The sequence below is a fragment of the Mesocricetus auratus genome, unplaced genomic scaffold, assembly GCF_017639785.1.
Source record: "Mesocricetus auratus isolate SY011 unplaced genomic scaffold, BCM_Maur_2.0 Super-Scaffold_15014, whole genome shotgun sequence".
Classification (NCBI taxonomy): Eukaryota; Metazoa; Chordata; class Mammalia; order Rodentia; family Cricetidae; genus Mesocricetus; species Mesocricetus auratus.
In genome coordinates, this window is record NW_024429186.1 from 2,852,973 (window position 1) to 2,876,951 (window position 23,979).

At 46.9% G+C, this 23,979-nt stretch overlaps 1 protein-coding gene across 1 annotated transcript in view; it reads right to left on the minus strand.

Annotated features, from left to right (window-relative positions):
* Ptprn2 (protein tyrosine phosphatase receptor type N2) overlaps positions 1-23,979 on the minus strand; it is a 653,364-nt gene that overhangs the window by 449,500 nt on the left and 179,885 nt on the right.

Genomic DNA, 23,979 nt, shown 5'->3' on the forward strand with positions numbered 1-23,979 from the left:
TGCTTCAGTCTGCTTACATGGTTTAGAAGGTGCCTGAGCCCCAAGCGTGGTGGTAACCGCTATCCTAAACAAAGACAGAGACTATTCCAGTGCATGCTTCATAGCCTTTGACTGGGACGTCTGTTGCTGGAAGCGAAGAGGCTGGGCAGAGCCTCCTGTATGGGAGCAATAATTAACAGAATGCCACCGTGTACTCTCTGCCTTGTAGAAATTGGTTTGGGCGGGGTCCGTGTACAAGGGAAGACAGACCCTCAGCCCAGTTTCCACTGACTGCGACCTGCAGATTTTGTGCTCTACCTTGCCCCAGTCTGGAGCAGTGCAGTCAGAACATCCCCTGTCATTTGGAGCAAAGTCAAGAAGAGCTAAAAAAGCATTTCTGTCTTCTAGCAAGAAGGCTTCTACACAAAGGCCTCTGGACAATACAGATAAAAGCAGAATAAACCTGCCTGGTCTCTGGGCACCCCAAAGACCTTTTCCTAAGAACAGTAGGACTTACATTAAAGGGGGCGAAGGCCATTCCCCACCCCACCCCCAGAAGTCCAAGAACTGGTGAATCTCAAAGGAACTTGTGAGAAATCTGGTTGTCTGCCAAGGGTTGGGCATATTACATCTGGAAAGAGATTCTCACCCCTCCTCCAACTCATGAGAGCTCAGGACCCCAAGAAGCCTTCAAGCACGTGGGCTCGAGCCTGGGGTCTCGATGACAGCCTGGCCTGCCAGGGATGACCTCCTAAGTCCTCACTAGGGGCCCTCTCTTCCTTCAACCCTTCCCCCCTTCTTTTTCCTACTTCATTTTTAAAGGCAGTAGGGCGGGAGACAGGAGGTCCAAAACCTTCAGATCTCTTTTCCACTATTTCAGACCAATTCTCACCCGAGATAATAACCTCTCACTGTCAACTGGCTGTCAATCTCCCCCTGTCGTCCTGTCGTCTTGAGAGACTGGCTTACCAAAAGTGAGAGGCTTTGTCTCAAATCTGAGATGAGACTGCATCCTTAAGAATGTGCAGGAAAAGCCCCCGGTGCACACTGGGACGGCTGCCCCAAGCATGGTTCTGAGCAGCAGCCAGAGCTCCCTCCCCTTGGATCCCGCCCACTGGAAAGCTCTGGGGACTGGGTGAGGTGTGCTCCCAGGGTGGAGCAGCAGCTGCTTTTGAGACATTCTGAGCACTGGGAGAGGTAGCCCAGTTCAAGAGCCACCACCAGCAGCTGCTCCAAGGCTGGCCTCTGCCTGTCCTGTTCCTGAGGCCCATACCTCCATCAGAAAGACAGAACAGACCTGGTCAGACAAAGATGCACTTTTGGTCATGCCTGTGACAGTGTGGAATGGGACATGTCATTCCCATAAGCACAAGAGGAGAAGTCAGTATTTCAGTCCGACGCTGCTATGGAAAGAAAAGTAACTCCTGTTCGGATAAGAGCCAAGCTCTTGCAGCAGGCTGGTTCCCAGAACCAGTGAGGAGAAAATTGGGCCCTGTGACAATTGTCTGTCGGTGGTTCACGCCGCCCCTCTGCCCCTGAGTTCCCAGCCTTCTCAACACACTGGAGTCTCTGCCACTATACAGGTGATGGCAAGAAGAGCAGAGCCAGACACTGCAGGATCATTGCTTTGGGGGCCATTATCTATTTCAAAGGAACTTGGGACTAACTGCAGGAAGTCCATCATGGCTTCTCGGAGAAGCAAGCAGGGGGTGGTGTAGAGCTTAGCCTTCTTCCCCCCTGAAAATGATTGTCCTGGCTATTTAAGACTTTTGTATTTAAAGAAACCAAATCCTGACTTGAGAAAGTGCTCAACATCCCTAGCCGTCTGGGAAATGCAAATCAAAACAACTCTGAGATTCCATCTCACTCCTGTCAGAATGGCTAAAATCAAAAACACCAATGGCAGTTTATGCTGGAGAGGATGTGGAGAAAGGGGAACACTTCTCCATTGCTGGTGGGAGTGCCAACTGGTTCAGCCACTTTGGAAATCAGTATAGAGATTCCTCAGAAAAATGGGAATCAGCCACCACAAGACCCAGCAATTCCACTCTTAGGCATACACCCAAAAGATGCCCATTCATACAACAAGGGCATCTGCTCCACTATGTTCATAGCAGCATTGTTTGTAATAGCCAGAAACTGGAAGCAACCTAGATGCCGCTCAACTGGAGAGTGGATAGAGAAAATGTGGTACATTTACACAACGGAGTACTATTCAGCAGAAAAAAACAATGGAATCCTGAGATTCGCAGGCAAATGGATGACACTAGAAGAAACCATCCTGAGTGAGGTAACCCAGTCACAAAAAGACAAACACGGTATGTATTCTCTCATATATGGATTTTAGACATAGATCTAGGGAGTGCCAGCCTACAATCCCATGGCCAGAGAGTCTGGGAAATAGAAACTTCATCAAATGACTGATGGAAGCAGAGTCAGACTCCCACAGCTAAACACTGAGCTGAACTCAAGGAATCCAGTGACAGAGAGGGAGGAGTGATGAGCAAAGGGGTTAAGACTGGGCTGGTTTAACCCCAGAAACAGCTGACCTGAACAAGGGGTAGCTCTTGAACCCCAGACTGATGGCTGGGAATCCAGCATGGGACTGATCAAGAACCCCTGAATGTGGGTGTCAGTGAGGAGGCCTAGGCAATCTATTGAGCCTTGGGTAGTAAATCAGTATTTATCCCTGGCATACAAATGGACTTTGGGTGCCCACCCCACAATGAAAGATGCACTCTCACCCTGGACTCTTGGGCGAGGGTCTAGGTCCTGCCCTGGATGAAATGACAGACCTAGGATTGACATGTGAAGCAACCTTGCTTCTAATTTAAATTTAAAAATAAAAAAGAAACCAAAGCCTGACTACATGTCTGTCAATAGCATGATGAAGGCATGCCTTGATAAACCACTTTGATATCATTGTATTTCCACGGTAGTTGATACTTCGTTTCCTCGAGTACCCTCGTATGCATTTCTCTGTGCCTCTACACTGTCTGTATGTATGCAATAAATATTACTTGTGTGTGCAATCAATGATCCACACAGGCAACTTCCACATTTCAAGAAACCGCTAAATACTAGCAGTCAATAGCAAGTGAGCCCACCAGCCGGGCGAATGGGGTACTCTGTAGGTAGGAGTCAACTCAGCCTTCCAGGACACCTGTGAGGTAAACGCTGCTGGTGTGCTTTGATCTCACAGACGAGAAAACTGGAACGGGAAATGGTATTGTGACATTTCTGACCTGTATCAGGAGAGAAGGCTCGACTCAAGTAGAGCCACGCGCAATGCTACTGGTTAGACCATATATTTCCTCATCAGGTAGGAGGACACACATACATAAAAACAGCTCCTCAGCTCTGTTTGGATCCCTGGGAGGCCTCAAGGACTTTCACCGACATGTCCCTACCCAATCTGTCCTCCCCTACACCCTCCCTACACATACACACATAGCTATAGGGCATTCCGCCATGAATCTCTACTGGCATCATCCCCAATGATGGCTTAAACATTGGGATGCATGAACATGACTGTTACTGGCTGCTAAAGAAGGAGTACTTGAATACACACCTATGTCATACACAGACAGACACCTCGGGATGTTATTATCACCACTCTGAGGCCAGGGTGTGCCCGCGTCTAACCTTCCCTTTCACTGGGAGAATAGAAAGAACAGCCAAGACTCAATCCTTGAGCTCTCCCAATCCTTTGGGGACTTTGCTGGGGTTTGTACCTGTAATTATTTGCCTTCAGATAAAAATAAGCATGTGTAATTTGCCCTAGCCTGGAGATATGCTGCTGAGTTTATCCTACGACTGCGAAATGTGTGGGAAAACTCTACAGGGATCATGCAGCCACAAGGGACTTGGGGGTGGGGGTAGTGTCCCATGCTGAGAAGGGGAAGAATTATGGTGAACCAGAAAGTTGAGATGTCAAGAGTCACTTCCTAAAGAGGAGACAGCAAGAGAAACTGGCAAATGACCCACAGTCACTGTCTTCAGAAAACTAGAGAGGTAGCCCGCTGCCATCCCTTGACACCTACCTGACCCCAACGTGGCCACCTCTGGGATCTGGGTCTGCTCCTGCCTGACTAGAGCACTGGCCACAACCAGCGTTTGGCAGGCTGATTCCTGCCTCCACAGTCTCTCTGTGTGTGGCTCTGGCAGTCCCCATCTGCACGAGGGCTCTGCTTTAAGAGAACAGGAGCTCACTGAGAACTCATCATATATACTCCCTCCACTCCATATGCAATCTGTGGATCGTGTTTCTCCAAGCAAGAGAGGATTTGGATTTTATCGGGCTCTTTTCTACATCTTTTGATATGACTGTTGGATTCTTCTTCTTTCTGTGAACGTTATGGTCCATGTGCATCTGCTGACCCGCCATTCCATCTCTGTGGCGGACTCCCTTTAGTCATGGTTTAGGGTGAGCTGTTGGAGCCCATCTGTATTTGAGACCCCTCGATACCCACACTCACTGGTACCACTGACCTCTGCTGTGTACAGTCATTGTGGGCTTTGGTGGCAAAGCTCTCACAGAACGTACTGAGAAAAATTCACCTATCCTTAAAATAAAAAAAAAGCTTGAGAAGAACTCACGTTGATTACTGTTGAAGTGTTGGGTAGAATTCGGCCATGAATCTGTCCAATCCTGAGTTTTTCTTTGATGGGAGATTTTCTTTTATTGCTAATTCAATTTCCTTTTAGTGATCTGTTCAGATTTTCTATTTCTTAGTTTCAGTCTCAGTAGACTTTGTCTGTGACTTTTCCCTGCTTCTTTTGGGCATTTTTAGTTGTGTTGGGTTTCCTTATGCACAAAAGTCTTTAGGACGCCTTGAGTTTCTGTTCCACCCCACCAGTCTTAACCTTTTCCTTTCGTTCTGACATGAGAGATTTTTGTTTTTGTTTTCAGTTGCTAGTATAGCTGAAGTTTTGTTAATGTTTTTCCATCTTTGTTTATCGTTCCTGCTCTTCTAGTTCATTTCTGCTCTTATCTTCATTACTCCCTAAGACTGTCTTTAGAGCTAGTCTGTTCTTCTCATCTGCTAATGCTTGTTTACTTGGAAGTTCTCTTTTATTAGGATTTTCATCACTGTGAAAATTTTTGTTTGATCTTTCCTCTTCTGACAGCAGAGTACTGAAGTCATCGCTCATTGTGTTGTAGTCTGTTTCTCCCTTCAAACCTATCGGTGTCTCTTGTAGGAGAAACTGCGGCCAGCCTACCCAAGCCACAGATGCCCAGGCCAGCCTGCATGAGCATGAGAGGCAGGCGCTTCCTCCCTGAGCCAAGCCTGCCTCTATACCCAGAGACTGCTGATGAAGAGACACCCAACCCAGAGACACCAATGAGGAAAGGACAACGCAGCAGAGTCAGCCGCCTGAGCCAATGGGACCATAGGAAGGGATATAAAGGCGAGTCTAACTTCCTTAATAAATGAGTCTGCTGCATGCTCTTGCTACTCACTGACTCCCAGTGCCTGAGTCCTTGGCGCTGCATCTTCTCACCCCCTCCCCCAAGGGGTGTCCAAACAGGGTCACTGCCACAGCCTCCGCTGTATGTTTTGGTGCCCCACTGCTTGGTGCATGAACAAACTGAACTTGTATCTTCTTGAGGAACTGAGCCCCTTATGATGATATAATAACTTCCTTTGTCGTCTGTGACAGCGTTGGCTTAAGATCTATATCATCTGACAGAAGTGGTGCATTCCTATTCTCCTTTGGTGTTTCCAGTTCCATGGATTCCTTTCTGGACTCCTTTGCTTTCAGTATAAATATTTACAGGCAAGGTCAGCCTCTTGCAAGAAGCATATAGTTGGGTTTTTGGTTTATTGTTTCCTGGCTTTTGTTGTTGTTGGTTTTTTTTTGTCTTTTAAGCCATTGAACTGCTGTATGACTTTGACTGATTCATGCAAATCAAAGGTACCTATTATAGGTAAGGATTCATAACTACCATTATTGAATTTTTTTACGTATTTTATATTTGTTCCTTTCTTCCTCTTCTGCTGTCTTCACTGGTGATTAGCTACTTTTTCTCATCTAATGATTTTATTTCTTACTTTTTATCATTTGTATTATCTACTATCAGTTTTTGCTTTGGGTTTACCATGTGGTTCACAAAACATATTTATAATAGACTATTCTATGCTGATAGCAACCTAATAATCTTGATCAAATAGGAAAACTCTACAATAATTATTCTGATACAATTTAATTATTGATATCAAAATTCATCTTGTATATCTTCTAACAAATTACTGTAACTGTCATTTCAACATTTTTGTCTTTTAATCTTCAAACAAAATATATAAGCCATAGACTCACCACCATGATAGTATTATAATATTCATTCGATTAGTTAATTTTACCAATGAATTTTATACTTACGTACTTTTGTGTTATTAATGTCCCTTTTCAGTTTCCAGCACTCCCCATCAGCCTTTACTTACATGGGGAAGCCTTTATCTCTCCTTTATCTCTCCTTTATCTCTCCTTTATCTCTCCTTTATCTCTCCTTTATCTCTCCTTTATCTCTCCTTTATCTCTCCTTTATCTCTGAAGTGCTTTCCCAGTTATCACATTCTTGCACGACAGGGATCTGTGTGTCTGTTGTTGTTTAGTCTCTTAAGCATTTTAAACATTCCACTCCACTGTCTCCAGGCCAGTATGTTCTTCTGAGAAATCATCTGCTAGTCTTACTAGAACTCTATCATATGCGATTCGCTTTCTTCTTCCATCCTTCAAGAGTCCTTGTGGCTTTGATTTTTAGAGCTTGGTTACTTGTTCTGGTATAACCATGGTTAGACTGAATTTCAGTAGAAACACTTGGCCTCTCTATAATTGAGTATGTAAATCTTTCCTCAGATATGGATATTTTTCTTCTACTATTTCTTTATATAAAGTTTTAACCTCTTTGATTCTCTCTTCTTCTTCTTGGGGTCCTATTTTGATGTCCAATAAGGCACAGAAGGTTACTATCCATCCATCTTTCTTCTCTTACTGCAAATAATCTGTACTCTGGTTCAAAGATTCTTTCATCGGTTCCATCAATTCTTCTATTAATGATATCAATTCATTCATCATGTTTTTCTTGCTTTATTGAATTTTTATTCATTACACTTACTCTGACGATTTTCATAGGTGTATATGATGCAATCTGCTCATTCTCAGTCCCCACTGGATGATTCTAAACCCGAGGTCACACAGATAACACTGGTTAAACTCCCTGAGTTTAACACTGAGGTCGTTAAGAAAACAAAAAGCCATTGGGTTTTTCGATCCCAGAATATCTGTGTTTTGTTTTGTTGTTTGTTGTTATGATTTCTCATTTGGGTCACGTATTTTCTGACTTCATTGTTTGTGTTTTCTTTGTGTTTACAAAACACTTAAAGCAATTATTTTGAGGCATTTGTCAGAAAGTTCTTTCTCTTCTTTCTCTTTTAAATCAGACACTGAGGGATTATCACATGTGTTTATCACGTGTGTCTATCATGTGTGTCTATCTCGTGTGCTTGACGATGCTACCTTGCTTCATTTTTATATTCTGTCCTCTACGGTAATTTATACATTTGAAAAAGCAGAGCCTTATTTCAATTTTTAGGAGCTGGATTTGAGAAGGCCCTTCATCAATCAAACTGTCTAGAGACTTGGGGCTAGCTATCTGGCATGATCCATGAGCTTACTCTTAGTGTCTTCAAGTAGGCCTGTCTGACACATAGGTCCCCAGATGCAGAGGCCTGCCACCCAGATGGACCACGCTTGATGGCTGGATTTGAAGGGGTAAACCTGGAACATGAGTCTAAATGCTCTTCTCTTCCGGTGTTGCTGGCTGTAGCACACCTCTCTCTCTTGGGCTGACTCCACTCCCTGTGTGCAGCCGTTGCAGGCAGACATCACACAGCTCTGGTAGTCGTTAATATCTTGGTGTCTGCGCTGCACACCAGGCTTCACTGTTACAGCTTCACTCATTCGCCTCTCAAGGCCCGCACATGTGGCCTGCTCTGCCACACATCACCCGGCCTCAGTGGCTCTCCTTAACTGCGGAGGAGGAATCTACAATTCCTTTACTCAAGTGTCCTTCTGAAGCCAGAGCCATACAGGGCAGTGCTGATGACTTCAGCTGGCCACTCGAGGTAGAGCTCAGCCCCCATGAACCACATTTGTGTTGCTTTTTAGGAGCAGAAAATTCCTTTTCTTGCACGAGTTGTTGTTGGGGAAGTCCTGTGCATTTGTCAATAAAGCACTGTCTGGCCTATAGAGAATCTAGATAGGAGGGACTAGGAGTCCAGGAGAACTCTGGGAAGGAGAAACACAAGGGGTCAACATGTAACACCATGGGGTAGGAGCCCGGAACTATTCTCCGGTAAGAGACATACTTAGATTAACAATTATGGGGTAAATACTTAAAGCAGAGCTAGCCAGTAAGAGACAAGCAAGGCCAACAGCTTCATAACTAATATAGCCTCCTGTGTTTATTTGGGACTGATGCGGCTCTAGAACCAGGCTGGCGGGAAGGCATTCTCTCAAGGAAAAAGCATCTCTTTACAAGTTGTGCATTTCACTAGATGGGGTCTTGCCATGAGGGCATCCTCCCTTTATTCCACTTTGGATCAGACCTCTTCTTCATCTCCTTACATCTTTCAGCCTTGGCCCCAGAATCAATTACCACACGCTGTTATTTTTCTTCAAACTGTGCATTTTGTATTTCTTTGTTGCTCTGCTCGCTCCTTTTCTTTGTCAATCTGCATAGGAGTGATTACTAATAACCACGTGGTAGAGTCAATTTCAAGCTGCCTTGAAACCTCTTCTGCCAAAGAAATTAACCCATGGCTTTTCAAATTAGCTTCAGGAAGACTCTCAGTTCAAGGGCAGAAGAGAGCAGTATTCTTTGCCAAAATGTAACAAGAACGGTCCTCTCACCCACTTAATAATATTATTCTCCTCTGAAACCCCTCTGGCTAGACATCCACAGCTAGCATAGCTCTTAGAAGTATTGTCTTCTATGCTTCTCCTAGGATGTCCCATTAAACTCTGCTTACAACATTCAACCATATTCCTAGTCCAAAAGCCCAAAGTATTCCACATTCTGAAATACAAAAAAAAACTACATGATCAGATTTGTCAGAGCAATATCCCACTCCCTGGTACCAATGTCAGTGTTAATTTTTTTTCTATTGCTGTTACAAAATACCATGACCAAGGCAGTGCATGAAAGAATATGTTTAATTGGGCTTATGGTTTCAGAGAGTTAGAGTCCATGATGGCAGAGCCATGGCGTGGCAGTGGAAACAAGTGAGAGCTTACATCTGAACCCACAAGGAGGAGGCAGAAAGAGACAGACTGGGAATGGCATGAGTGCTTTAAAGCCGTAGAGTCTACCCACAGTGACACACCTCCTCCAACAAGGCTACACCTCCTAATCCTTCCCAAACAGGTCTGCCTACTGGGGACCAGTTATTCAAACATATGAATCCATGGGGGTCATACTCATTAAAGGTCCATATCCTCTGACCTACACATGCATGCCATGGTATATGTGTGCCCACCAACACATCACATGCACATACATTAACATTACTTTATGATGGTGGACAGTTATTCAAATGGATGTCGCTGTGGGAGACAAACACTGGAGAGCTTGATTCTACTGCCGACATTCCCTTTGCCACCTATAAATGTTGACTAACTACATAACCCACCTTTAAAATACTCAGGGAAGTGGGCATTTGACCTTTAAGAAGCTAGGGAGCAGATTGTGGACATTCTGCTAAATGAGGAGAGGACTGGCCCTGCTGAATGCAGAGAGACCTGTACAGCTGGATGTTTCCATTATGGGTAATGGAGGAGGCCTACCCCCCCATGCAGAAGTGTTTCAGTGTTACATCTTTATTCTATTCCACATGGTAACCAAGAGAAGGTTTTTGTTGATGTTGGACACCACAATTTCCCAAACATGTTTACCCATGCTCACCACAATTTCCCAAACGTGTTTACCCATGCATCCATCTATCTGATCTTGAGAACAACTTTAGTTATCTTGTTCTACAGGATTTAAGATTTCTGAACATCCTTCTACTTGTAGATTCTGACAGTCATGGTATGGCTATTTTTCCATATAATGCCATATAATTTGTACCAGATTACGCCTACCTATAGTTCTGTAAGAATTTTTAAAATGTCACTTATTGGAGTATGTTTATACTAATTTTATTTTTAATATTCTTGTCCTAAGGTCTAGGAGCAGGTTCCTATGAATTTTGATGAACAAACTAGGCCTTGTTTGGTTTCTAATGTTTTATAAAAATGTTTATTCGGCTGGTCTTTGTATGGGGACATAGACTAGCTAAAGCAACGCTGTATGCCCAGAAGTGAGCCTGGATTAGGAGGGATGGGTGCTGGACAGCGCTACCACTCTTGGTCATCTGACTTTGGTTTGTAATCACCTTTAGAGGCAGCTGAATGCAGTGTTAAAAAGAAACCTCTGTATGCACCAATTCCTCTGCACTTTGTAATTCAATTCCTGAATTCAGATAAAAGCGACTCTTCACACAGCTCTGCCATTTACTGATACAGCCAGAGAATGTCACCAGAAGCCTACAAAATCACAGGGAAGTTTAACTCGAGGACAGAGAGATGAGAGAAAGAAGAGGGGGGTAGAAAATCATTCCCAAAATAAGAGGTGCAGAAATCAATGCGTAATTATCTGCCCACATGAGTCCAAAGGCTTTTATTTGATAAGGCAAGTAATACACAAGCCTGTAATGTGAATTATTTCAAAGAATAAAAGCCTGATTGTCTCCGTGACCTAGATAGCCTTCAGTGAAGTTTCAGAAAGATTGAACTCCACACAGCCCGTGAAAAAGGTCCCTTCTCCCCACCTGTCAGCTCCTTTCAGAAATGCCAGCGTTTTCCAGTGCCATCTGGTGGGCTTGCAGCCTGCAACCACCCTCAATTTCCTCCTCTGTTGATACATCTAATTCTCCTGGGTGAGAAATGAAACCCATTAGACCAGGGCTGTCCCTGCCCCCAATATTCAAAAGCAGACGGAGCCCACCTCCTCCCGAGGCTCCCCATTAGCACTAAATGGTGCCCTAAATCAAGCTTTTATCCTTTTAAGTTTTAAGGGAGTAAAGTCCACAGAATTAAAAGATGGAATCTGAAGTTTGCATTAGAGAAGGAAAAAAAAAATAAGACATTGAAGCATGCCGCCATTAGATGTGATTCAGGTCATGAGAATGGTATACGGTTGATCAGTTTTTCTTGAGTGTACAAGACTATAAGAACATCTTACAAAAGCCAAAATGCGATTCTCGAATACACAGAAACTGGAATGATTTTTGGCTCACCAGGCGATGAGGTTGAATCGCTGTTTCCATTTATGGTTCCTGGCTCTGACTAAGTCTTTTGTGTAAACCAAAGGTCCAGCTCAACTACCAATTGCATCTTTGCCCAGAATGTCTACGCCTGCTCTACTGCAAGAACAAGCCCATGAATCCCAGATCTCTCAACTGCAGTGCAAAGAACATGCACCTCATCTCTGGTGAGCAAGCTATCACACAGATGGAGAGAGGATCAAGCAGAGAGAAGTGTGGATGACTCATCGTGGGAGATACCCACTCACGGAGGACCATGGGACCACAAAATAGATTTGTGTTATTAATCTAAACCCTCTTGGTTTTCATCAGAGAGTGTTGTTCATTCTGAGGCAGCATCCTGGGGCGGACATGTGCTGTGAGACCCCAGCTCTAAGACTGCTGGGCTGCAGTGACCCTAGAGACCGTGGCTCTCAGCCTGCCAGAAAACATCCATAACACCCCAAGGAAGTTCAGACGACGGGCCAGTGTCAGTGGGGCTTATCAGTAGGGGAGAAACTTCCTCTATCTAAAGGGCAGAGTCCTGGTATAAACTGTGAGGTGTAGATCCGGGGACATACGCTTTCCTTACCATTCTGCTCCCTAAGAGATGATGGCAAGAACTCTGAAATTCTCAACCCAGCCCCCCGAGGGACTAGTTTCTGATACCAGGACTCCAAAGTGCTTAGGACAAGCTGTAAAATCATTGCTGCATTTCCTATTCCAACTACGGTGATCTTCTCTCCGTATCAGGATGAGCCACATTAGAAAGCGTCTGCTAGCTCTCTGTCAGCATTCCCGTCCTGACCTGCATGACCCAGAGACAAAGTTTGGGGGATGCTACTCTACGTAGCCTTCCAGAAATGTGATAAGAAGGTGAAGAGGTCCCTTCGCTACGTTGGTGACATTTCCAAGTCCCTTTGTTCATAACGTTTTCTTCTTGTTTCAACCCTAGGCCCACAGCCTAGTACTCTGACCTTGACCCTTCTTTCCGTTGTAGATACAGAGAAAACATCTTGCCTTTGGAATTTTTCATCAATGTCTTTTTTTATTTTTTTTTAAGACTCACCATTAAGGAGTATCCTTTAGATGTCAAGGATACGGCCCCAGCCAATCTGGACTTAGACAAATACTAATCAGATTTCTGTTAGCCGCATTCCCCCCATAGCAACAACTTTAAAGGAGGGTCCATTTTTGGTTTCAGAGGCTACAGTGCCAGGTTGGTTGGCTCCATTGATATGGAACTGTGTGGTAAGGCAGACTGTCATGGCATAAAGGGCATAGTGGAGTACAGCTGCTTACCCGTGTCAGCCAGGAAGCAAAGGGGGGGGGAGAGGGGAGAGGGAAAGGGACAGAGAGAGAGAGAGAGAGAGAGAGAGAGAGAGAGAGAGAGAGAGAGAGAGAAGAGGAAGACCTTCAAAGTCTTCTACACAAACTACTTCCTCTAACCAGGTTCTATTCTCAATGGTCTGCTTGGCTACGAACTCATGGATAGACAGCCAAGCTGGTCCCCTACGATCCGGTCACCTCTCAACAACCCCCCCCCCAGCTAGGGACGGATCCCTCGGAGGAATATTCACATCCCAACTGCAATAGTCCATTTCAAGACGACACTGCGTGGCCTGTGTCTAGCCAGATGCCCGTTCTGCAGCCTTTGACTGCAGCCAATGCGTGGGCACGTCATCGCTCCTTGAGCGCATACATGCATGCATTGTCACACCGTGTACTCCAGTCACATAGTGTCCTCTTGCGGGCTTGGGAGACGATGGCAATGGGATAGTCAGGGGCAGAATTCCTGTTAGTTATGCAAACTTGCTCTCACATAGCTTACAACGCTGACTGGGTTTGGGTTTTGTTGCTTTTTTGGAAGGCGGAGTTCCCTACTGTGCATCCCAGACTAGCTCCAAACTTGCAGTCCACCTACCTTAGTTACTCATTTCTAAATGTCTATGGTCATACTCAAGTTCTAGAGACCGTTTGGAGCCACTTTTATTGGATTATAGTTTTATTTTAATTGCCTCTTCAGATTGCTTAGAATGAAGACATTAACATTCTCCTGTGTCTTGTAAACTCAACTTAGGAGGATTGATGTTCACAGTTTGCCATCAGCCATTGTATTTTTTATGTCCCTTTACTAGCTACTGATCGAACAGAGGCTGTTCTCTGATCGTCATCATTCCCCTCTTTTCTCGTGCCTTAATTTTCGTTGGTCTTTAATGACAGCATAACCCCATGAATCATTGTCCAGACTTACTGCTAAGGCTTCTGAAGAGCCCTTAATACCTGTGGGTTTGGTCATCAAAGCTGCCATGTGGGTCAGCAGTAAAAAAATCCTTCCCAGAGACAAGACGGAGAAGCGGAGAGAAGGCTCAGGTTCCTTGTACTGTGTGACGCACTGAGGTTGCTGAACCAGAAAAACACACCGCATGGAATCTAAAACACGCTGTGGGTGGGGCCTCACATCCCTCTCCTCCCTCGCAGTTCTCCTTCCAGAGAAAATCACCACCCAGACACAGACACGTGCTTCCTGGGGCCCTGAAGGGTAACTTGGAACGTAGAACCAGATATGGAGGAGCTGTGCTGTCGATTTTTCACTTGCTCTGTTGGCTTTTATTGTCCAAACAGTTATGTCAGTGGCGTCCAATCTGCTCTGGCCTCAGATCAGCACTTGGGATGTCCATTCTGGTCAGTCACATAATCAGTGACTTAGTTTTTGGTCTGCTGGTTTGAGTGAGGTTCGGGAACTTTTATTCTCGATGACTCGTAGGCATGCTGCACGATCCAAGAGCACGCATGCCACAAGTGTCGTGTTCCTCCACGGGATCTACTTCCGGTGCTCAGACATTGTAGATGGCAGCCTTTCAGCCTTTTCCACATTTCCTGTTTCGTACTTTTGCATCTTTTTATAAGTTCACCCTAACGAGCATGCGATAGATGCGCCGTTAGTCACATCAGCTGGTGGGGAGCTTTCTCCTCTCTGTTGCTCTGGCCCGCCCTTGAGGCAGTGTTTGCGCACATTCAGCTCTGGGTCTGTTGCTCTTCTCGGCACTGTATGAACTGCTCATGCGCTTCTACCTCTGTTGCTATCTAGAAAGAAAGGCTCTCCTGTTCTTGTGTGTTTGTCTCTTCTCTCCTCTTTGGCTCTTCCTAGTCTTTGCTGGGGCTCTTGGCTCTGCAGCTGCGCCGTTATGTGTCTGCCCGCGGGTAATTTTTCAATACGTGTTGGGTGAGCACTTGTGTCCCGTGTTGGGTGAGAACTTGTGTTCCACCGCACTCTGAGTAGCCTCTTCGTGTTTATAAAGTTCCTGGTCATCCCCTCGCATTCTGCCTTCCCTGAGTTATTTGCTCTTTCCTCTCGAGAAGTTTCATTTCGTGTCACTTGGACCTTTTTCGTTTCCCTCATCTGCGCCTGTGTATTTTCCGTTTCTTCTTCTCCCAAGGCTGCACTTTCGGTGGCTTTTTATTTCTGTCTTTCAGTTCAATAATCTCTCTTTCGTGTTCATCGGATCTACTCGCAGACTCGTTTCTATGACCATGATTTTTACCACAAGAAATGCTAGCTATTCTGCTTTGAAAGTTCATTCTTTTTTTTTTCTCACCTTGCATCTTTTCCTTGTCGTTCAGCTGAATAGTCAGCAGGCTGACTCTTCCAGGCTTCTAGTTCTGAATCAGACTCTGCTGCCTCGGTTTCCCTCTTGCCCGTGGAGTATTGCTCCTGTGGTCTGTACTTTTCAACCCTTCGAGTCGAGTGTTTTTCCTGTGCTTCTGCTTGGCCTCTGGGATCCCGAGGTTCAGTCCATCCTTCACAAACAGTCCTTCAAGGACTTTGGAAGGCACCCATCACAACACGGCCAAGTTTCAGAATCTTTCTAGGGATTTAATTTTCAATCTAGGGATTTTCATTTCTAGGGATTATTATTGCTATTCTTTCTTTTTTTTGTATTTTCTTCTTCAATAGGGAAAACCTTCCTGGTTGTTTTACTTATCGGAGTCCACCGCACAATTAGCATTCTAAAATATTCCACAGAGAAATGCCAGTGTGCGTGAAAGAATGGAGCTTCAGAGCTGTTTTCAGATGGACCGTGTGTGCAGAAGCCACAGTAAGAGACGCTGGGGACCCTCCAAGGCTTGCACCCTGAGGATGGGAGCCTCTTGCAGATGGGTGGACTCAGGAGGAGCCACCCAACGGGACCTCACAGAGTCACTCGGGGGAAGGGGGCTCTCGCCCTCTCTGTCTCAGAGAAGCTGAACCATGCCGTCTGTCTACATTGCCACACAACTGAGCGCCAGTTAATCGGAGGAACAGGGTCATGGGATGTCAAGATTCAGCTGGGTGGATGCCTTGCTGACTCGGGACTGCTTTGGGAGCCCTCGGAGGGCTTCTGGCGGTGTGCCAGAAGTCCTCCCCACAACGAGTGCATCCAGGTATAGGACACTGTGTCATGTTCCCACCTTCTTCCTGCAGTCTGACTGACATATCAACGGTGGATACAGGCTGCCCCATTATGGTGATGGTGTAGTGTAACGTGTACATTTCCTGGCCACCGCCCGGTTCTTGTTGCTGCTTTCGGCCCCTGAATAACACACAGGACGCTGTATTAATTATGAAGCTGTTGGCCATTTTCTTGGTTTCTTATCAAGCTCTGACTTTATTATTAACCCATAATTACTAATATACATTTTATAAGAACTTATCTTTTGGAGGACGCACCCCTGAGCCCCTGTTGCTCCCTGGAGATCACATGGCGAGGGCTCTCCTCACTACAATTCTCAGAATCCTCCTGGACTCCTAGTCCCACCTATCTTGTTTCCCTATTGGCCAGCAGTGCTTTATACAAACCAATCAGACACATATCTACAGAATGACGTCTCCCGACGGTGTAGCATTGGCAAGAGGGTGGCAAGCAAGAGAGGCTGTGCCACGCCGGCCTGGAGTGGGGTTCTCGTTTCTACCCAGCCCTAAAGGCTCCTGCAGCACCTGCAATGCCCTGATATCTCAGGTCTAGGTTATGCCCAATGAAAACTCCTAAAAGCGTCCTTGCTTCCCCACAGGTCCTGGCCTTTCTCACACCATGTCACCCCAGCCCACCTGACATGCTGGGCTGAAGATATCCAGAGACACCCAGGAGTGTGGTTTCCACCCTCTGCTAAAAAGACACAAATAATCCCTGTGCACGTCACAATCGTGCCTGAGTGGGATATGAAGAGCTGAGTCACCAGCTAAGCGCGATGGTTGTCATAGTTACTGAAATTTCCATCACTGCGGGACAACATGTGGAAAGAAAGCATTTATTGGGGTGGGGGGGCTTCTAGTTTCAGAGGGCTAGAGTCCATGACCGTCGTGGTGGGGATCGTGCCAGGACAGTCGCTGAGAGCTCACATCTTGGGGCACAACCACAAGGCTGGCGCAGGGAAAGACAGAGGCAGAGACTGGGGGTGGTGGTGCGAGTCTTGAAATCTCAAAACCAGCCCTCCCCCCAGTGACACATCTCCTCAAGAAGGCCACACCTCCTAATCCTTCCCAAACAGTTCCACCAGCTGGGGACCAAGCATTAAATGCATGAGCCCACTGGGGGGGGTCTCATTCAGACAGCCTCAGCTGTGCACACCTGTGAACCCGGCATTATAGAGGCAAAGGAAAGAGGGCCATGAGTTTAAAGCCATCCTGATTTACATACTGGGACCACTAGTAGGACCCTGTCTCCAAAATAAACAATGCAACAACAACACACACAAAAAAAACCCAGCCAAGTCAGCTTCCGCGGCCTCCCCACTTTTTTTTTGTAAGAATGAAACACGGGTGCATGTCTGAAGCATAAAATAAGCACCGTACGCCTCTTGCGATCCTGAGTTTGGATGAGACATTCTGTGCTGGGAATCACACGAGATAATAAAGAAAATGGGAATATTCGTTGTTGGAAAAAGGAACTCGGTGTTTCCTTATTTCAGGCATCAGGTAGAAACGTGGCAAGTCAAGAGCGGAATTATGAAAACCCAAACGGCGTGCCCCACTGTTCTCCAAACCAATGTCCCTGCACAGTGCCCTGAGAATGGTAGTGAGCCGTCTCTCCAGCCCCTGATGCGTGCGCGTGTGCACACACACACACACACACACACACACACACCAACACCAACTTCGATTTTCTTGTTTGCTTGCACTAACTTGTGCTTGGTTGTTTTAAAAAAAAAAAACCTAATCAAATATATTTACTCATTTGAACAAAGCTCCTATTCAAACCCAGCCTTTCTGCTCCTACAGTCCTCAGCGGGATGTTCGGAGGTCTTCAGTTCCCCGGAGCTCCCTTACTGAAGAGCTTCGGAGGCCTCTCGCAGGCCTTGCAGTGCGAGCAAGCATGCTTGCTGGAGAGTTTCCCAAAGTCTGAGTGAGGGCAGGCTCTATCGCCTGGGGGCTCTAGCTGGAGGGGCCACTGGCGCTCCAGAGGATTTGAAAATGGCACCGCCCGCTTTAATCCTTGGAAGGCATTGTGAGATGACTCCACCGCTCTGCATCTGGCTGGAGAAGCCGCTGAGTGTGCAACAGACAGCTCTTAGAACGACAACTGGGAAGTCACTTTCTCCTGAGTGTGAGACTCCCGTGCAAACCCAGCAGCTGACTACCAACCAATTTATTTATCCTGGGGCGGGGAGTCTGGTGCCAGCACGTTCCAGCTAGCTTGTGGGGAAAGCGCTGCTGCGCGGTAAACTGGAACCAAGAAGATCCTGTGATCCGCCCACAGTAACACCACCCCAGAGTGCACCGCGGAGGCACAGGCAGCTTCATCGGGACCCCAACCCCACGGCCCCCATCAAGAGTCAACCTGGATTGTGGGGTGGCAGGACTCGAAGAGGGTTCGCACCTCTGAATTCCCAGAACAGAGAGAACTGTGTTGACTCAAACAAGGAAGTCAGGCAGGGGCCAGACTCAGCTGCAGCGAAGGGGGAGGGGCGGGAGGCAATGGAATAGGCAGGGGCTGGGAGCCCAGCAGGGCATAGACACCGCCAGGTTTCCTGCGGCCCAAGCTGTGTTTGTGCTCCATTCCAATTTGTTTACATATATTTTCTTTCTCTTTTGAGGAATTATGTCACCACACTACATTTTCTTTATAAATCTTCCTTTTTTCCACTTTTTGCGTTTGACATACGGCTCAGTACGTGGGGAGGGTCCTGCCAGAAAACAACCAGTTGTTTTCATGACGGAAAATTACATGCCAACAAGTGACATTTAAATTCCGAATTTTAATGGCTTGTCGAAAAGCAAGATGTATTTTTTTTTAGAAATTTAATGGGAGAGAACAGTGTGTCTGCCCATATAGACAAGAATGCTAAAATAAAACGGATGCGTTTTTGTTCTTTGATGTACATAGTTAAATCCCATTCACCTGTCTTTCTCTGTGTGGAAAACCAGAAGGTGGTTGCATACCCTGTCGGAAGCCAATGCACCGCCAAGAAGTAGCTGGGACAGAGAGGAACACCCCACAAATGCCGGTGTGATGTGGTCCCCAAGATAGGCTGAGGAGTCCCTTGGTTCTGACTCCATAGCCCTGGAACTATCCTTATGACAGGCTAACCAAGCTCAGGATCCCCCCCCCTCTCTCCCGCCCCTGCCCCTGCCCCCGCACTCGGCCAAGAAATCCCTCATGCAGCACGCCCAGCGCCCTGGAGTATAGGTCACAGTGGAGCCTGCGCAGTCGGGTCTGAAGCCCTGAAAGGGCCCGGGGTGAGTCGGTGACATGAAAACTGGGTAAAACCAACTAGGCAGGTCAGATCACATGGCGCTGCATGGAAGACTGAGGCAGGAAGGCGGCTACGCTGTGTTTCAGGCACGCATGTGTGTACATACATGCACTACGCAGGTGAATGGGAGCGTGCTTGTGTGCCTATGTGCAGCATCGGTCTATACGGGCATGCGCCCGTGTGCAGGGCCGTGAACATACTTGTAACCATGTAGGAGTGTGTGGTACGTACGGGACACCTGCGTGCACAGGCATGTGCACGTGTGCTGTGTGTTTCATATGTGTAGCTGTGAGCATGAGTGTGCACATGCATGCACATACGCACGGCACCCACGTGAAGGGTGGATTCTAGGCGTGTGTTTGGGGTGTGCGTACATGTGTGTGTATGCGCGCGCACGCTGCTACTTAGGGGTGGGGCGGGGTGCCAAGTGCTAAGGGATCCTGGAGACAAAGTCATCTGAAACAAAATCGGACCACACTCCTAGCTTTCTAGAGTTGTATCGGCTCAGCATGCTAGGACTTCCCCTTACTGCACATCCCCTCCCAGTCCTGCTACCTCTGAGTGCCAGCAGCGCAGCATGTGGCGTCTCCCTGCAGCCTGCGATCTGCAGCCTGGGACCCAGTGGAGGGGACATGGAGGAACCACAGTGACCTGAAGGGCTCCTCCTCAAGCCCATCCCGGCTGCTTGCTGGAAACTCAACATCATCACCAGAAAAGCTTCACAGCAGGGGTTTCCCAGTTACCGGGTCTGGGTTCGCCCAGTGTCTTTCCCTTGATGCCCCATCATTTCATGTTTCTCCAGTACAGGCCCGGCTTCTACGGCCACCGTGCTTCCCATATGCCCACCTGTGCCACAGTGACAGGTACTCCTCGACCTCTTCTCTGACGTTAGCTTTAAGTGTACCTACGTGATAGGAGACGTCAGAAAAAGCGGGGTGGCATTCAGGGCACGGAGGCTTGGCAGAGCTTCAAAAAACTGAGAAAGTATAGGGAGGTGGGATTCCAGCTTGGACCAGGTCAGAACCTGTAGGGGTGAGCCCCACAAAGCTATCCGCCCAAAAGGGGCAGAGATAGGGAAATTCAGCACAGGTTAGGATAAAAGGAAGTGAAAGAGAAAACGAAACTCTCTTTTCCTCTTCTCCTCTTTCAGAAGGCTGCCACGCTTCTGACTGCCCAGCTTGTGTGTAAGTTCTTACTCTGGTAAATAAACATATTATATTCCATACTGCATTGACCTCCCATGTCAAAATCCCTCTTTCCCAAACTCTCTCACACTCCCCCTTTTTCCTTTAACGTGGAACTTGCTTTTCATGAACTGGGCTCACATGAACATGCTGCCAGCTGGTCGAAGAGACCATGATGGCTCCCTGTCCTAGCCGGGAGGAATGGCAGTAAAATCCACGTGTACTTACAGTCTGGAAAAATGTGGGTCAAGGAGGGGGAGTCTCGAGGCAACATCCATTCCTACAGAAAGACAGGTTCACTCTCCTGTGCAAAAGCCACCAGCTTAGCAAGCCCCATCTGTTCGCTCTTGAAGGGATGCTCTCTCTCGTCTCAAGGGACGGCGTGAAAAAAAACATACCACAGGTTGCCTAGAAATTTCATTGCGGTAGAAGGTCCTTGGATTTTTGGTTGGATTTATTTGCCATCTTTTGATTCACACATATATGTTATCAACAAGCCCAAAGTGGCTGCTATCTCCTGCTCACTTAGTGTGGGCCAGTGTTAACATTTCTGTGGGAGAAACAGATGATCAACGATCCTTCTGTAAAAGTTACGGCTGAGGTGGAAAGCTATCCTGGCAGCTGGGGGCCAAGGAAAAGCACAAAATCACACCAAACAAACAAGCCTCACACAAGAGATCTATTGAGGCTGATAATAATAATATTAATAAAAGGAGGGTGAATGACATAGGATGTCCTTCTGTATGCTGTAAATATGCATTGCTTTATTGGTTGATGAATAAAGCTGCTTTGGCCGATTGGCCTGGCAAAATATAGCTAGATGGGATATCCAAACAAGGATGCAGAGAGAAGGAAGGCGGGGTCAGGGAGACACCATGATGCTATGTAGCCTCCAAAGGAGTCACATGCCGGAGCATTACCAGTGAGCCACAGCCTTTTGGGCAATGCACAGGTTAGTACAGAAAATGGGTTAATTTATAAGAGAGAGCTAGTCAGTAATATGCCTGAGCCATTGGCCAAACAATTATGTTTCGAATTAAGCCTCAGAGTGTTATTTCATAAATGGATGCAGGGACCCGGAGGGTGGGAGAGAATCCAGTTTGGTGGGATGGGGGGGGGGCGAGACAGAGAAAAACTTCCAAGTGCAGTTAGAGTATTCTGTGGGTGGAACCTGACAGTTAGAGGTCCTCAAGGGGGAGAGGCATAGCTACTCCTGTGACTCGAGGGTTTGCTTACACTCTGGAACTAAGTTATCCACACAGGACTGGAGAATTAACACAGCCTTGAGGCAAAGCTGCAAAGGTATACTGCTGGCCTTATCAGATGAGAGCTGTCGTGTAATATTAGAGATGTGCTACATTTGTTTATGCCGTGAATCATTCGTGTATCCCATCTTTTACGCTACATTTGTTTAACTCTGTGAGGCTGTGTTACTTTGCCTGCCTAAAACACCTGATTGATCTGATAAAGAGCTGAGTGGCCAATGGTTAGGCAGGAGAAAGGATGGGCAGGGCCGACAGGCAGAGAGAATAAATTGGAGGAGAGATTTGGGAAGAGGAGATTGAGGAGCGAGAAAAGGAGGGGGAGAGGGGATGCCAGGGGCCAGCCACCCAGCTACACAGCCAGCCACGGAGTAAGAAGTAAAGGAAGGTATAAAGAATAGAGAAAGATAAAAGCCCACAGGCAAAAGGAAGGTAAAGTGAAACGGGATAATTTAAATTAAGAAACGCTGACTATAAATAGGTCATGCTAAGGCCAGCAATTAATAAGGAAGAATAAGGCCAGAACTGTGGTTGGAATGTAAAATGAAATTTACAAAGAATAAAAGAAGAACTGCTGTACAGCAGAACACTTCCAACAGCCTTTTTCACACTAAATAAAAACGAAAAGAAAACTAATTTAAAAAATGTCTGCCACGGTGCAGAGCACTGGCATTCCGGAGAGGGTGGGCAGGGGAGGCTTGAATGTAGTTCCTGGTCAAAGGCAACTCCAACCAGGCTGAGAGCTTTGGCTGGGCTCTCGTGACTGAGAAGCAGGCAGAGCCAGCCTCCAAAGCCGTGAGTCACACACCTCCCTCATGACCAGTCCCTTCGCTCATTCCTACCTCATTTTCTCCCTTCTCCCTGTTCAATTCTCTCCATGGCACCAAGTTTTTGGATAACAGAAGGGGCTGTTTAGCACCGATGTGTTTTGTACTCTCTGCTCTTCCCTCCGGTCGTTAGAAATGGTGAGCCAGGCCGGGCGGTGGTGGCGCACGCCTTTAATCCCAGCACTCGGGAGGCAGAGGCAGGCGGATCTCTGTGAGTTCGAGGCCAGGCTGGACCGACAGCCTCCAAAACAATACAGAGAAACCCTGTCTCGTAAAACCAAAAAAAAAAAAGAAAAAAGAAAACAGAAAAAGAAATGGTGAGCCAGGGCTTGAGTCCTGTGCTGACCAGTTTTATGTCCACTTGACACAAGCTAGTCACTGGAGAGGATGGAGCCTTAACTGAAAAACTGCCTCAGTAAGATCAGGCTATAGGCAAGCCTGAGGGGTATTTTTTTAATTAGTAATTGAAGGGGGAGAACCAAGCCCACTGTGGGTGTGACCACCCCTGGGCATTGGCCGAGGGTTCTGTAAGAAACCAGGGTGAGCAAGTCATGAGGAACAAGCCTGTAAGCATGGCCTCTGCATTACCTGCTGCCTCCAGGTTCCAGACCTGCTTGAGTTCCTATCCTGACTTCCTCTGATGATGAACTGTAATGTAGGATTGTAAGCTGAATAAACTTTTTCCTCTCCAGCTTGGTTTTTTGGTCATGATGTTTCATCACAGCAATAGTAACCCTAACTAAGTCAATCTCATCTTCATCTTTATCCGATTTACCTATCAAATGAGAAGCTGACATGGAGAATCCCCACCTTCCCCTTGCATGACTTTCGCTGGTAATTCCTCCCTTATTCAACAAATTCTTTCTGTGAAGAATCAGTGAGTTTACTAGGCTTTCTTACGAGGGCGTGGGTGAGGGGCGGTTACAGGTGTAATCATGGCTGACCCCAAAAATGCATCCCCAGAAGCCCCCCCATGGCATTTATGGCAGCCTCCCAAAGCTATGTATGTAAATTCCCCCTTTAGTTAACCCTTTATGGCACACCCAAAGACCACTTGAAGACGAGGCAGGATTACATACGTATGAAAGACAGGCACAGACGGAAAGGGTGGCTGGAACAGAGACTAGGGTCCAACGACCTGCCTCACACACCCTTCTGTAGGGTTGGGGTAAAGGTCAAAAGGTTTGGCCCTGTTGGGGGGTATCCTTCAAACAGTGGCAGCTTCTCTCGTTAATGGGGTAGACATGACATCATTTGGCATTAGTGGAAAAACAGGCCAGGAGACGGAGGTTTCTGAAGGCAACAGACCCCGGGCGTTGTGACACCGTAGTGAGGATGCAGGGCTTTATGTGCCTTGAACCCACAAGATGGGCACAGCCTGAAAGGGATCGGCATATGTAAACTGTGGACTTTAGGCAGTAACCCACTAATTCTGAAGTGTATGCAAAGCCAGAAGACAGTGGGAGGGCAGAGGCAGGAGGGTATGTTACCTCTGCACCCCCCAACCCACCCAGATGGTAATGGTGGGGGATGGGAGGGACACGGGCCACCTCTGCACCCTCCAACCCAGAGGGTAGTGACGGGGAAGGGGAGGGGCATAATGGTTTGAATGGGAAATGGCCGCCATAGGTCCGTGTATTTGAAC